The sequence below is a fragment of the Dendrobates tinctorius genome, unplaced genomic scaffold, assembly GCF_039654945.1.
Source record: "Dendrobates tinctorius isolate UK_male_01 unplaced genomic scaffold, ASM3965494v1 ptg000057l, whole genome shotgun sequence".
Lineage (NCBI taxonomy): Eukaryota > Metazoa > Chordata > Amphibia > Anura > Dendrobatidae > Dendrobates > Dendrobates tinctorius.
This window is the reverse complement of record NW_027361725.1, coordinates 27,155,891-27,168,275: the sequence shown is the minus strand read 5'-3', so window position 1 is coordinate 27,168,275 and position 12,385 is coordinate 27,155,891. Positions and strand designations below refer to the sequence as shown.

At 45.9% G+C, this 12,385-nt stretch overlaps 1 protein-coding gene across 2 annotated transcripts in view; it reads right to left on the bottom strand.

Annotated features, from left to right (window-relative positions):
* TMEM87A (transmembrane protein 87A) overlaps positions 1 to 12,385 on the bottom strand; it is a 132,075-nt gene that overhangs the window by 67,134 nt on the left and 52,556 nt on the right. The window lies entirely within an intron of this gene.

Sequence of the window (12,385 nt, the reverse complement as noted above, 5' to 3'; positions counted from 1 at the left end):
AACTAGACCCCCCAAGGAACTTATCTAGATATGTGGTGAGAATTTTGAACCCACAAGGGCTTCACAGAAGTTTATAACGTACAGCGGTACAATTAAAAAAATAATTTTTTACACAAAAATGATCTTTTCACCCCCAATTTTTATTTTTCCAAGGGTAACACGACCCTAAAAGTTATTGTGCAATTTGTCCTGAGTACGCCAATACCCCATATGTGGGTGTAAATGACTATTTGGGCGCATGGCAGAGCTCGGAAGGGAAGCAGCGCCATTTGACGTTTTTGGCTGGAATTGAGATCGGACACCATGTCGCGTTTGGAAAGCCCCTGATGTACAAAAACAGTAGAAACCCCCCACAAATGACACCATTTTGGAAACTAAACCCCCCAAGGAACTTATCTAGATGTGTGGTGAGCACTTTGAACCCCCCAGTGCTTCACAGAAGTTTATAACGCCCGGGAGTGAAAATAAAAAAATCGTATTTTTTCCACAAACATCATCTTTTAGTCACCATTTTTTTATTTTCCCAAGGGTACAAGGAGAAATTGGACCCCAAAAGTTGTTGTCCAATTTGTCCTGAGTACGCCGATACCTCATATGTGGGAGAAAACTACTGTATGGGCACACGTCGGGGCTCGGAAGGGAAGTAGTGACGTTTTGGAATGCAGACTTTGATGGAATGGTCTGCGGGTGTCATGTTGCTTTTGGAGAGCCCCTGATGTACCTAAACAGTGGAAACCCCCCACAAGTGACCCCATTTTGGAAACTAGACCCCCTAAGGAACTTATCTAGATGTGTGGTGAGTACTTTGAACCCCCCAGTGCTTCACAGAAATTTATAACGACCGGGCGTGAAAATAAAAATATCGTATTTTTCCAACAAACATGATCAATTAGTCTCCAAATTTTTTATTTTCCCAAGGGTAACAGGAGAAATTGGACTCCAAAAGTTGTTGTCCAATTTGTCCTGAGTACCCTGATACCTCATATGTGGGAGAAAACTACTGTATGGGCACACGTCGGGGCTCGGAAGGGAAGTAGTGACGTTTTGGAATGCAGACTTTGATGGATTGGTCTGCGGGTGTCATGTGCGTTTGGAGAGCCCCTGATGTACCTAAACTATTGAAACTCCTCACAAGTGACCCCATTTTGGAAACTAGACCCCCCACGGAACTTACCTAGATGTGTGGTAAGCACTTTGAACCCCCAAGTGCTTCACAGAAGTTTATAACGCCTGGGCGTGAAAATAAAAAAATCATTTTTTTCCACAAAAATTATATTTTTGCCCCAATTTTTTATTTTCCTAAGGGTAACAGGAGAAATTGGACCCCAAAAGTTGTTTTGCAATTTGTCCCGAGTATGCTGATACCCTATATGTGGGGATAAAACACTGTTTGGGTGCATGGCAGAGCTTGGAAGGAGCACCATTTGACTTTTTCAACGCAAAATTGGCTGGAATTGAGATCAGATGCCATGTTGCATTTGGAGAGCCCCTGATGTGCCCAAACAGTGGAAACCCCCCAATTCTAACTCCAACCCTAACCCCAACACACCCCTAACCCTAGCCCTAACCCTAATGGGAAAATGGAAATAAATTTTTTTTATTTTATTATTTTTCCCTAACTAAGGGGGTGATAACGGGGGGGGGGGGTTTGATTTACTATTTATGGCGGTTTTTATGTTTGGCAGCTGTCACACGCTAAAAGACGCTTTTTATTGTAAAAATAGTTTTTGCATCACCACATATTGAGAGCTATAATTTTTCCGTATCTTGACCCACCGAGTCATGTCAGGTCTTATTCTTTGCGGGACGAGTTGACGTTTTTATTGGTACCATTTTCGGGCACGTGACATTTTTTGATCGCTTTTTATACCGATTTTTGGGACGTAGAATGAACAAAAACCAGCGTTTCACGAATTTCTTTTGGGGGGGGTGCGTTTACACCATTCCGCGTGCGGTAAAACTGATAAAGCGATTTTAGTCTTCGGGTCAGTACGGTTACAACGATACCTCATGTAGGTCTTTTTTTAATGTTTTGGAGGTTTTATGCAATGAAAACTATTTTATATAAAAAATTATTTTTGCATCGCTTTATTCTGCGAGCTATAACTTTTTTATTTTTTGTGGATGACGCTGTATGGCGGCTCGTTTTTTTGCGGGACAAGCTGAAGTTTTCAGCGGTACCATGGATATTTATATGCGTCTTTTTGATCGCGCGTTATTGCACTTTTTGTTCGGTGGTATGATAAATCATTATTTTTTGTTTCGTTTTTTATTTTTATTTTTTAAGGGGTTCGCTAAAGGGGTTAACTAATGGGACAGTTTTATAGGGCGGGTTGTTACGGACGCGGCGATACCAAATATGTGTACTTTTATTGTTTTGGGTTTTTTTATTTTCAAAAAATGAATTTATTGGGGAATTTATTTTTTTTTACTTGGCGATTTTTTAAAAATTTTTACACTTTTTTTTTTTTACTTTATTACATTGTCCCAGTTGGGACATCACTGTCCTGTGACAGATCGCTGATCTGTCACATCACAGATCACTGTGACAGATCAGCGATCTGTCACAGGCATAGACGCAGACTTCCTCATGCCTGCGCTTTGCAGGCACTGAGGAAGCCAGCTCCCTACAGGCCCCCGAAGGTCCCCGTCGCCATCTTGGATCCGGAGGCCTGTAGAGAAAGAGCCCCCCGCAGCAGCGCTGCACATTGCGCTGCTGTGGGGGGCTCAGGGCAGCACGGAGGGAGCCCCCTCCCTGCCGATGCTTCTCTTTAACCCCCGGTACACCGCGAGCGTGTTTGATGGCGGTGTACAAGGGGTTAACGTGTCGGGGGCGGTCCGTGACCGCCCCTGAACACATTGTGCCGGATGTCAGCTGTGATAATAATAATAATAATAATCATCTTTATTTATATAGCGCCAACATATTCCGCAGCGCTTTACAGTTGAACAGTTTCAAACACAACAGTCATAAGTAACAACGTTAACAATACAATAATTAAAGCGAAGTAAGACGATCCTGCTCGTGGGAGCTTACAATCTACAATGAGGTGGGGGAGATACAAAGCACAGGTTTGTATTTACAATGATGTATTTACATTGATGGTCCAGTCATCTTCAGGGGGTGGGGGTTAGATGGAGATAGTGAATGGGCTACACACACACACACACACAAACATAACATGACTTTGATTACTGAATGTGATAGGCCGCTCTGAACAAATGTGTTTTGAGCGAGCGCCTAAAACTATGCAAATTGTGGATGGTCCTAATATCTTGGGGTAGAGCATTCCAGAGAATTGGCGCAGCACGGGAGAAGTCTTGGAGTCGGGAGTGGGAGGTACGGATTAGGGCAGAGGTTAGTCGAAAGTCATTTGCAGAGCGCAGAGGTCGGTTAGGCCGATAGACAGAAATGAGGGAGGAGATGTAAAGGGGTGCCGCACTGTGGAGAGCTTTGTGGGTGAGAACAAGTACTTTGAATTGTACCCTGTAATGAATTGGCAGCCAGTGTAACGACTGGCGAAGAGCGGACGCGTCTGAGTAACGATTAGCCAGATGGACAACCCTGGCTGCTGCATTAAGGATAGACTGGAGAGGGGAGAGTCGAGTGAGAGGGAGGCCAATTAATAGAGCATTACAGTAGTCCAGGCGGGAGTGGATCAGGGCGACAGTGAGAGTTTTTGTTGTTTCCATGGTGAGAAAAGGGCGGATTCTAGAGATGTTCTTTAGGTGTAAGCGGCACGAGCGGGCAAGAGATTGTATATGGGAGGTGAAGGAGAGATCGGAGTCAAACATAACACCCAGACAGCGCGCCTGCTGTCGGGGTGTTATTATGGTGCCACCCACAGAGAGGGAAATGTCAGATTTAGGGAGGTTGGTAGATGGTGGGAGCAGAAGAAGTTCAGTTTTGGAGAGGTTGAGTTTCAGATAGAGAGCAGACATGATGTTGGAGACTGCAGACAGTCAGTGGCGTTCTGTAGTACAGCGGAGGTAAGGTCAGGGGATGATGTGTACAGTTGTGTGTCATCAGCATAAAGATGGTACTGAAAGCCAAATCTGCTGATGGTCTGTCCAATTGGGGCCGTGTAGAGAGAGAAGAGAAGGGGGCCAAGGACTGAGCCCTGAGGTACCCCAACAGCGAGAGGAAGAGGAGATGAAGTGGAGCCAGAAAACAGAACACTGAAGGAGCGGTCGGAAAGATAGGAGGAGAACCAGGAAAGAGCAGTGTCCTTAATGCCTAGTGACTGGAGCCTAGAGAGTAGGAGAGGATGGTCAACAGTGTCGAAAGCTGCAGAAAGGTCGAGAAGAATGAGCAGAGAGTGGTCACCATTACGTCTTGCTGTCAGAAGGTCATTGGTCACTTTGATGAGTGCAGTTTCTGTCGAATGTAGGGGGCGGAAACCGGACTGTGAAGGGTCTAGGAGGGAGTGAGTGGAGAGGTAACGGGTAAGGAGTATATCAGGCGCTCCAAGAGTTTAGAGATGAAGGGGAGATTGGAGACTGGTCTGTAGTTGTTTGTGCAGGATGGGTCGAGGGTGTGTTTCTTTAGTAATGATAGAGAGTTTGAAGGAGGAGGGGAAGATGCCAGAGGAGAGGGAGAGATTAAAGATTGTAGTTAGGTGAGTTGTGACGACTGGAGAGAGAGACTGGAGGAGATGTGAGGGAATGGGGTCGGTTGTGCATGTAGTCGGACGAGAAGAGGAGACGAGCCTGGAGACGACTTCTTCTGTGATGGGATCGAATGTGGAGAGTGAACCAGGGGAAATGCAGGGAGGGATGGGAGTCACTGAATTTGGTGATTGGGAGCGGATTTCCTGACGGATATTGTCTATTTTCTCTATAAAGTGGGAGGCAAGGTCATCAGCGCAAATGTCTGTGATAGGGGCTTGTGCTTTTGGCCTGAGGAGGGAGTGAAAGGTGTCAAAAAGTTTCTTGGGGTTGTTGGATAGTGAGGAGATCAGGGTGGTGAAGTAGGTCTGTTTGGCGAGGTGAAGGGCAGAGTTATATGTCCTTAACATAAATTTGAAGTGTATGAAGTCTTCTGGTGTGCGTGTTTTCCTCCATAAGCGTTCAGCACACCTAGAGCATCGCTGGAGAAGTCGGGTTTGCGAAGTGAGCCAGGGCTGTTTCACTTTGTGTTTGGAGGTTCTGAGGGTGAGGGGAGCTACTTGGTCAAGGGTGCTTCTAAGAGTGTCATTGAAGTGATGTACAGCCAGATCAGGACAGGACAAAGAAGAGATTGGGGACAATGATGAGGGTAGGGAGTCTGAAAGTGTATGAGGGTTAATGGCTTGTAGATTTCTGACTGAATGGTAGGTAGGAGGGTGCTGGGGTGAGCGAGGATTTGTGAGTGTAAAGGAGAGAATGTTGTGGTCAGAGAGGGGAAGCGGTGAGTTATCTAGGTAGGAGATTGAGCAGAGCTGGGCGAAAACCAGGTCCAGGGTGTTACCGTCTTTGTGTGTTTCAGAGGTTGAGAGCTGAGAGAGGCCTAGAGAAGTGGTTAGTGATAGAAGCTGGGATGCAGACGTGGAAGTGGGGCTGTTAATGGGGATGTTGAAGTCTCCCAGGATAAGGGTTGGTAGTTCTGAGGACATGAAGTGCGGCAGCCAGGCAGAGAAATGGTACAGGAAGTGGGTGGGTGAGCCTGGGGGCCGGTATATGACCGCTACTCTCAGGGAGAGGGGACAAAAGAGCCTGATGGTGTGGACTTCAAAAGAAGGGAATGAGAGTGATGGAACTGGGGGGGATGACCTGGAAAGTGCATTGTGGGGGCAGGAGTATGCCGACTCCACCACCAGGTCTGTTTGTCGGTCTCGGGGAATGGGAGAATTGTAAGCCACCATGGGAAATGGCAGCAGGAGAGACAGTGTCAGAATCCTGAATCCAGGTTTCCGTGAGGGCCAACAGATTCAGAGAGTTTTTCAGAAAGTAATTGTGTAGGAAAGGAAGCTTGTTGCATACAGACCGTGGATTCCAAAGGGCACAATTGAAAGAAGGAGATGAAGGAGTGCAAATAATATTAGTAAGATTATTAAGGTTTCGATGTGAGGTAGGGTAGGGGTTGAGGTTGGGGGATGGTGGACCGGGGTTGGGGGAGATGTCCCCTGAAATCAGTAGGAGCAGGAAGATAAAGAGCAAGTAGTTTTTGGAATTGTATGAAGATTTTTTGTGCAGTGTGTTTGGGCAAGATGGGCTGAGGTTTTTTAAGAAGGTGAGAAGTGCATGGGAGCTGTACATGGGAGAAGGAAAGAGAGAGGAGCTGATGTATATGAGTTGTGATGGAGGGGGGATTGGTCGGTGAAAGTGGACTGCAAGAGAACATAGGAGGATAGGAATAAAGCACATGGATAAAAGGGAGAGCAGAGTGTGGGTTACCTGATTCCTGCCCTGACTAACTGCCATGTAATAACTGCTGTATCCCGACGCTTATCTTCGTGACGCTTTGCTTCTGTGATGCGTGCACCCCCACATGCGTGCACCCCTAAGGATGGTTCTAAATTTATAGTCCAGACTGCAGGGTCAGAAGAGATGGATTGTGGGAACTGGTTGAGGATAATTTGGCAGCTGGGGTCAGCACACCAGGGTTTTTTTTTTGTTTTTTTTTTTGGGATGATCAAAGACATTCAGCCTGGCAACATCTATTTTAACACCTCCACCAGATAAGATCTACACTGATCCCAGTCATGGAAATGCAACAGTGAGTTTTAAGTACAATGCACCAAATGATTTATAACAATGAATTAGCAGACACAATAAAATATGTTTCTAGATGGTAAAGCAGCAGATGACACAGCAGACAGCAAGCAGAGGTGGGAATTTTTACCATTAGAGTCTATTGCAGCAGATGAGACAGCAATCAGAGGTGGGAAGTTGTACCATTTGAATATGTTGCAGAAGACAGCAAGCAGAGGCAAGAGACAGAGGCAGAGACAGCAAGCAGTTGACACCCGGCCGCGATCAGCGGCGCTCACCACGTGGGCGCCGCTGATCGCTATGACGTACTATCCCGTCCCTGGGAATTAAGTCCCAGGGCACATGGACGGGATAGTACGTCATATGGCAGAAAGGGGTTAAATTTGTTAAATAAGCAACCTGCTGAGGTAGTTCAAGTTTTGGGAGATAAATACATTGCAGAAGATTTACCAAGCTAAATGCCTAAGAATCCTGGCTCAAGTTGCACCAAAAACAGTCTCATATTATGAATGTATTTCAGACACTTTTTGTGCCTTGTCTGAAAAGGAATATGGCTTAAAAGGTAATCTGTCACCACTTTTTTGACATATCATATAAAAATATCATTCAATTTAGTGTCAGTTCTGCATAATACAAGTACTTTTTACACCCCTTGACTCCCCACCAATGATACATAAATACCGTTTTTATTCCTCCCGCAGTGTATGTAAATATGCTTGGTCGGGTCCGATGGGCGAGACTTATTTTCTGTCCCCCCCCCTCCTGGCTTGCTCTGCGCATTCCTTTCTGGTAATTCCTGCTTTCCCGTAGAGTTACCACGTGTGCGTATTTAAATGGTCCCTTGAGTTTGCGCAGTATGCTTTGCCGAACTGTGGGCAAAGCGGAAAAACAGTATTGTGCATGCGCCGGCATACATGATTGTGTTCTATGGCCCGAAAGTATACTTGTCCGGGCTATAAAAAGCCATGGCGTATGCCGGAGCATGCACAATACTGTTTTACGGCTTTGCCCTCAGTTGGGAACTAAGTACCAAAATTAAGAATTTACAAGGTAAAAAAATTTAAGTATTTTTGTCAAGGAACCTTATGTATACATCATTTCAGATAAAAATTACCTTTTATTATGCCTATTAAAACACAAGACATTACCAAGCATAAAAAAACAAACCAACCGTGCTGGCTGCCACAACCCTACATATAATGCCTATTATCAAACTCCTGCCTACCAGCGGAGGTTGGCACCCTACACAAACGAGATTGGCGTCCCCGCCCCTCGGCGGCTGACCCCTAATGCTCCTGTATATCCCTAGGCTGGTGCAACATATGCAACAGCGGCCGAGTTCTGATCACAGCTGCTAAACATCTAGATGCCGCTGTCAACCTTTGATCGCATGATCATCAAAAGGATCGGTCTCCAGGTCAAAAGTGGTCAGTTTTTGATTTCGTTACTGCTGCACTCAAGTATTCTGTAATTTTTTTTTTTAATATTAATCTGGCATATGGTTCCAGAGAGGTGTCGTTTTATTTAGTCCTGATTTTGAATGACCTTATCAAGGGCTAATGGCTCACAGAGTACTAATGCAAAGCAGCCTACAAAAAACCAAGTGACCCCCCCCACCCGAATCGTACCACTGTGCCAGGTGATGTAGTCATCCGACAGATATGCTGTACCTGCTGGAATTTTAATATGCAATGGCACAATAAAATGGATTTTTAATTTTCCATTCCTGGCGCTGGAACTTCTTTTTTCTTTCCTACTGTGCCAGGTGAGTTCCCTTCCTACCCCTCACCCAGAGTCGTGCCACTTTGCCAGGTGAGACCAATCTATGCCCCCCTCCGCAGATTATCCCAAGCTGCCTCTTTGGCAGATAAGCCATAGCTGAGCCCTCTTTCCAGATAAGCCTGTGAGCCACACCCCCTTAGAGGGTTATTTACATTATAAATTAACAGTCAGACAGAGCTTGTAAATACAATCAATTTTGCAATTTACTGCTTATTACAAGTTTTAGTTGTTCTTGAGAAATTACCACTTTTCATCTGTTTACAGCCGTTTTCTATGAAGACCAACAACAGACCTCATGCAGTGCTCACAAGCTCTTTTTTATCAAGCTTGTAAGCACTCCTGAAGCAGGCCAGAATGACTGGAATGTGGCGTTACGTTCTAATCCCTACTGGCATCACAGTTGTGCTTATAAGCGGGACAGCAGCAGTGGTTGGCTTCCTCAGCAATTGTGGTGCTAATAAAAATATGGATATCTTATAGCCTACATATTGTAATATATTGTTTATATGCTTTGATATCGTGTGGTCACTAGACCAAGGGTGGAAAGTATTGCAAATATGAAATATGGTTGTTTGAATCCAAACACTATATATTGCAATATACTATGGTGTAATATCAATGATGCTGAACTTTGATACTTAGCCACAAAGTGTTTGCTCTGTGTTAATACAGTGATACTGAATCATTGTTCTGTGGTCTTGAAGCTCTGTGTTTTCAAAGATTCATTAAAGATTCATTATGCTGATTTGCACACAAGTGACCACTGTGATATTTGCTTAGACACACAGTGATACTGAATACTTTCTCTTTTCTATACCCTGCCAATGGGAATTCTACAAGGAGCTTTCCAACTAATTCTGTGTGGTATTCTAATATATATAGGGTTAAGAGTTGTGTGGTGTATTCTTACACATGTGCTGGGAAAAATTACAAAGACAATAGGAAAAATAACAGTACAGATAATGAATATTTATGCTGTATGAACAAGGAAGTCTTGTGTTCAATAATAGTATGATGCTCGGAGACAAGGGAGACCAAAATGTTTTGATGGTCTCATGTAGCAATGGTCATGCATGACATCAATCAAGGACCGATTGTGATACAAATGAGACGAGTATGAGTGTGTGACTGGGTTACGATAGGTATCCAGTTTTCAGAATAATTGATTATGGAAGTCTTGCTGATCACATGCTACCATCTTAGAGCGTTATGCTATGATCATGAAGAGTTAACTTTGTAACAAGCAACATATGTTGAACTTTGAACAGTGCAACATTGATTGTTAGAGGCAAACAGATCTTGGGTTGTAATCAGTAGCAGACAACCTTCAAGCATTGTGCTATTGTTAAGAGACATACCAGTGGCAAATAAATCTTGGGTTGGTGCAAACAAACTAAGATTGTAGGAGTCGAGGGGGCGTGGCTATGCCGTGAACGGAAGGACGCTGGCTAGGAGAGTTCCCTATTATCCTGCTGGATCCTGGACTATAGACCCCTTCCTGGTGGCTTACCTGGCACTGGCTGGACCCCCTTGAACATCGGGACCCCCTGGGCACCCCGCGGCAGGTTGTGGAGCAACTTCTGAGAGCGGGCGACGGGGGAGACAGGGGCGGGTGGCTGGTCCCCCACGAGGCGACGGCCATCTTGGACGCGCAGCTCAGTCACAGAGCTGCACCGCCGCCGGACAGTGAAGATACCAGCTAACGATCTTGAGGAGGCGCGCGGTGAGTACCCTGAAAGAGTGGGCCCCGCGCGTTATCCCTCTTCTATTAACTGCCGGCTGGCGCCATTACTTAGGGAGGCTTTGTACACCCTCCCCCGTTGCAGCTGTCTCTGTGGGGCCCCTCTCCCTCCCCTGGCCACAGGGAATTGGGCTGAATAAGATTGACTGACATCCTCATAATCCCTGTGGCATCCCTCTGTGGCCTGAATTACCAGTAACTATTATCAGCCCTGCTGTGACTCCCATTTGTTGTGGGTGATATCCGGACCACACGCTTTGAGCTGTTTCATTAGACCGCACTGCAGATAACCATGAGTCGACTTAAAGGGTCAGGAGCGGAGGAAAAACTGAAGGAGTTTGTCAGACCTGACCCCGCTGAAAGTGCACGACATAATAGGAGCACTTCAACTCAAGTTCAGCGCAAAAATCGCCCTTCTGGGGGTGAAGATGAGACGGAACAGGAGGAATTGACTCTTAAACAGGCATCTGAGCAGTTGATGCAAGCTCTCTTTGACCAGGACATCCCTGACGGAAAAAAAATCGAGGATGTTTACATGGAGGTGGGGAGACTCCGTCAGGATATGCAAGCCATGAAGGGACGCATTACGGAGGTGGAGACGAGGGTGTCCTGAGTGGAAGATACCATTACACCTATGGAGGCTAAATTAACGAAAGTGGCGGGCTCCATGAATGCTTGGAAGCAGAAGGCAGATGATTTGGAAAACAGAATGCGCCGGAATAATATCCGTATCATTCGTCTTCCCGGACGCTCGGAAGGTCAGCATCCTGAGCAGTTTCTGGAGGATTGGCTTAAGACCTCCTTGGGAGATGAATTCTCCTCAATGTTCGCTGTTGAAAGAGCTCACAGGGTCGCTACAAAATCCCTGCCCCCGGGGGCCCCACCTCGACCTTTCCTGGCACGCTTGCTCAATTGTAAGGACAGAGATACCATTCTGCGTCTTGCACGACTAAAAAGTCCTATTAAGTTCAACAATGCTGTCGTCTCCATCTTTCCGGACTTTTCCATGGAACTGCAGAAGCAGCGGGCACAATTCATCGAGGTCAAGAAACAGCTCAGGGACAGAAACATTGTATACTCGATGATAGACCCGACCCGACTCCGGATTGTTCATGAAGGTTCCTCCGTATTTTTCACGGATCCGGTGGAGGCGACTGAGTGGCTGCGGTTCCATAGGGGGTCCCCTGCGAAAGAATCCTAATAAGCCGGCTGTTACCTCGGATCCTTTCAATCGAAGGTCTAATTGGAGCTCGCTCGGCGAGTTCCCAGTTATCAACAATACTGGACGCTGTGCTCAGTGATGGTATCCCCTTGTTTAATTTTTGATGGGGGCGTGAGATTGTGCTCCTATGTTACTAGGTTCCGGTTTTTCTTTTTCAAAAGTTTTTGCTTTTATAGCCATTTAGGTAAATGCCGCAGCAGACGCCAATTTTGCTGTTTGGGTGGGATCTCTGCACTCGGTTCGGGCACCATTATGCAACATATCCAGATAGACGGGAATGGGTTCTGAGTTGATTTGTATGACTTGGAACGTAAGAGGCATAAAAACCCCTCGAAAGAAAATTAAGGTGTTCTCACAAATTAGACACTACCGTCCTCACATTGTGGCTCTGGTGGAGACGCACCTGACCAGGGATACTGTTCGGTGGGTACAGAAACCGTGGGTGCAATGGTTTATACATGCTTTTCACACCAGCTATTCACGGGGGGTTTCACTATTAATTCATAAAGATGTTCGGTGGGAAACCAGAGAGGCCCGGAAAGACCAGGAGGGACGATTTGTGTTTGTGCATGCGCTGATCAACTCTCAGAAATATGTTATTCTTTGTATTTATAATCCCCCTCCGGCCAATATATCAATTATTCAGAAGGCATTGAGCTTTGCTTTGAATTACCCAGATGCACACGTCATTTGTATGGGAGATTTTAATTTGGTCATGGACCGTCATCTTGATAAATTGAGATTAGAGATGGAGTACAAAGTGGGGTCCCCCCCCCCCCCGGGCACATCCCAACTGTCACAATTCATGGCAGGTAGTGGGTGGCTGGATCTTTGGAGAATGCGCCATCCTGAGACGAGGGAGTATACTTGCCACTCCTCCACTAAACGCTCTCTGTCTCGCATAGACTACATTTTTGGCTCCAGCAGTCTGGCGGCGAGGGTGGATG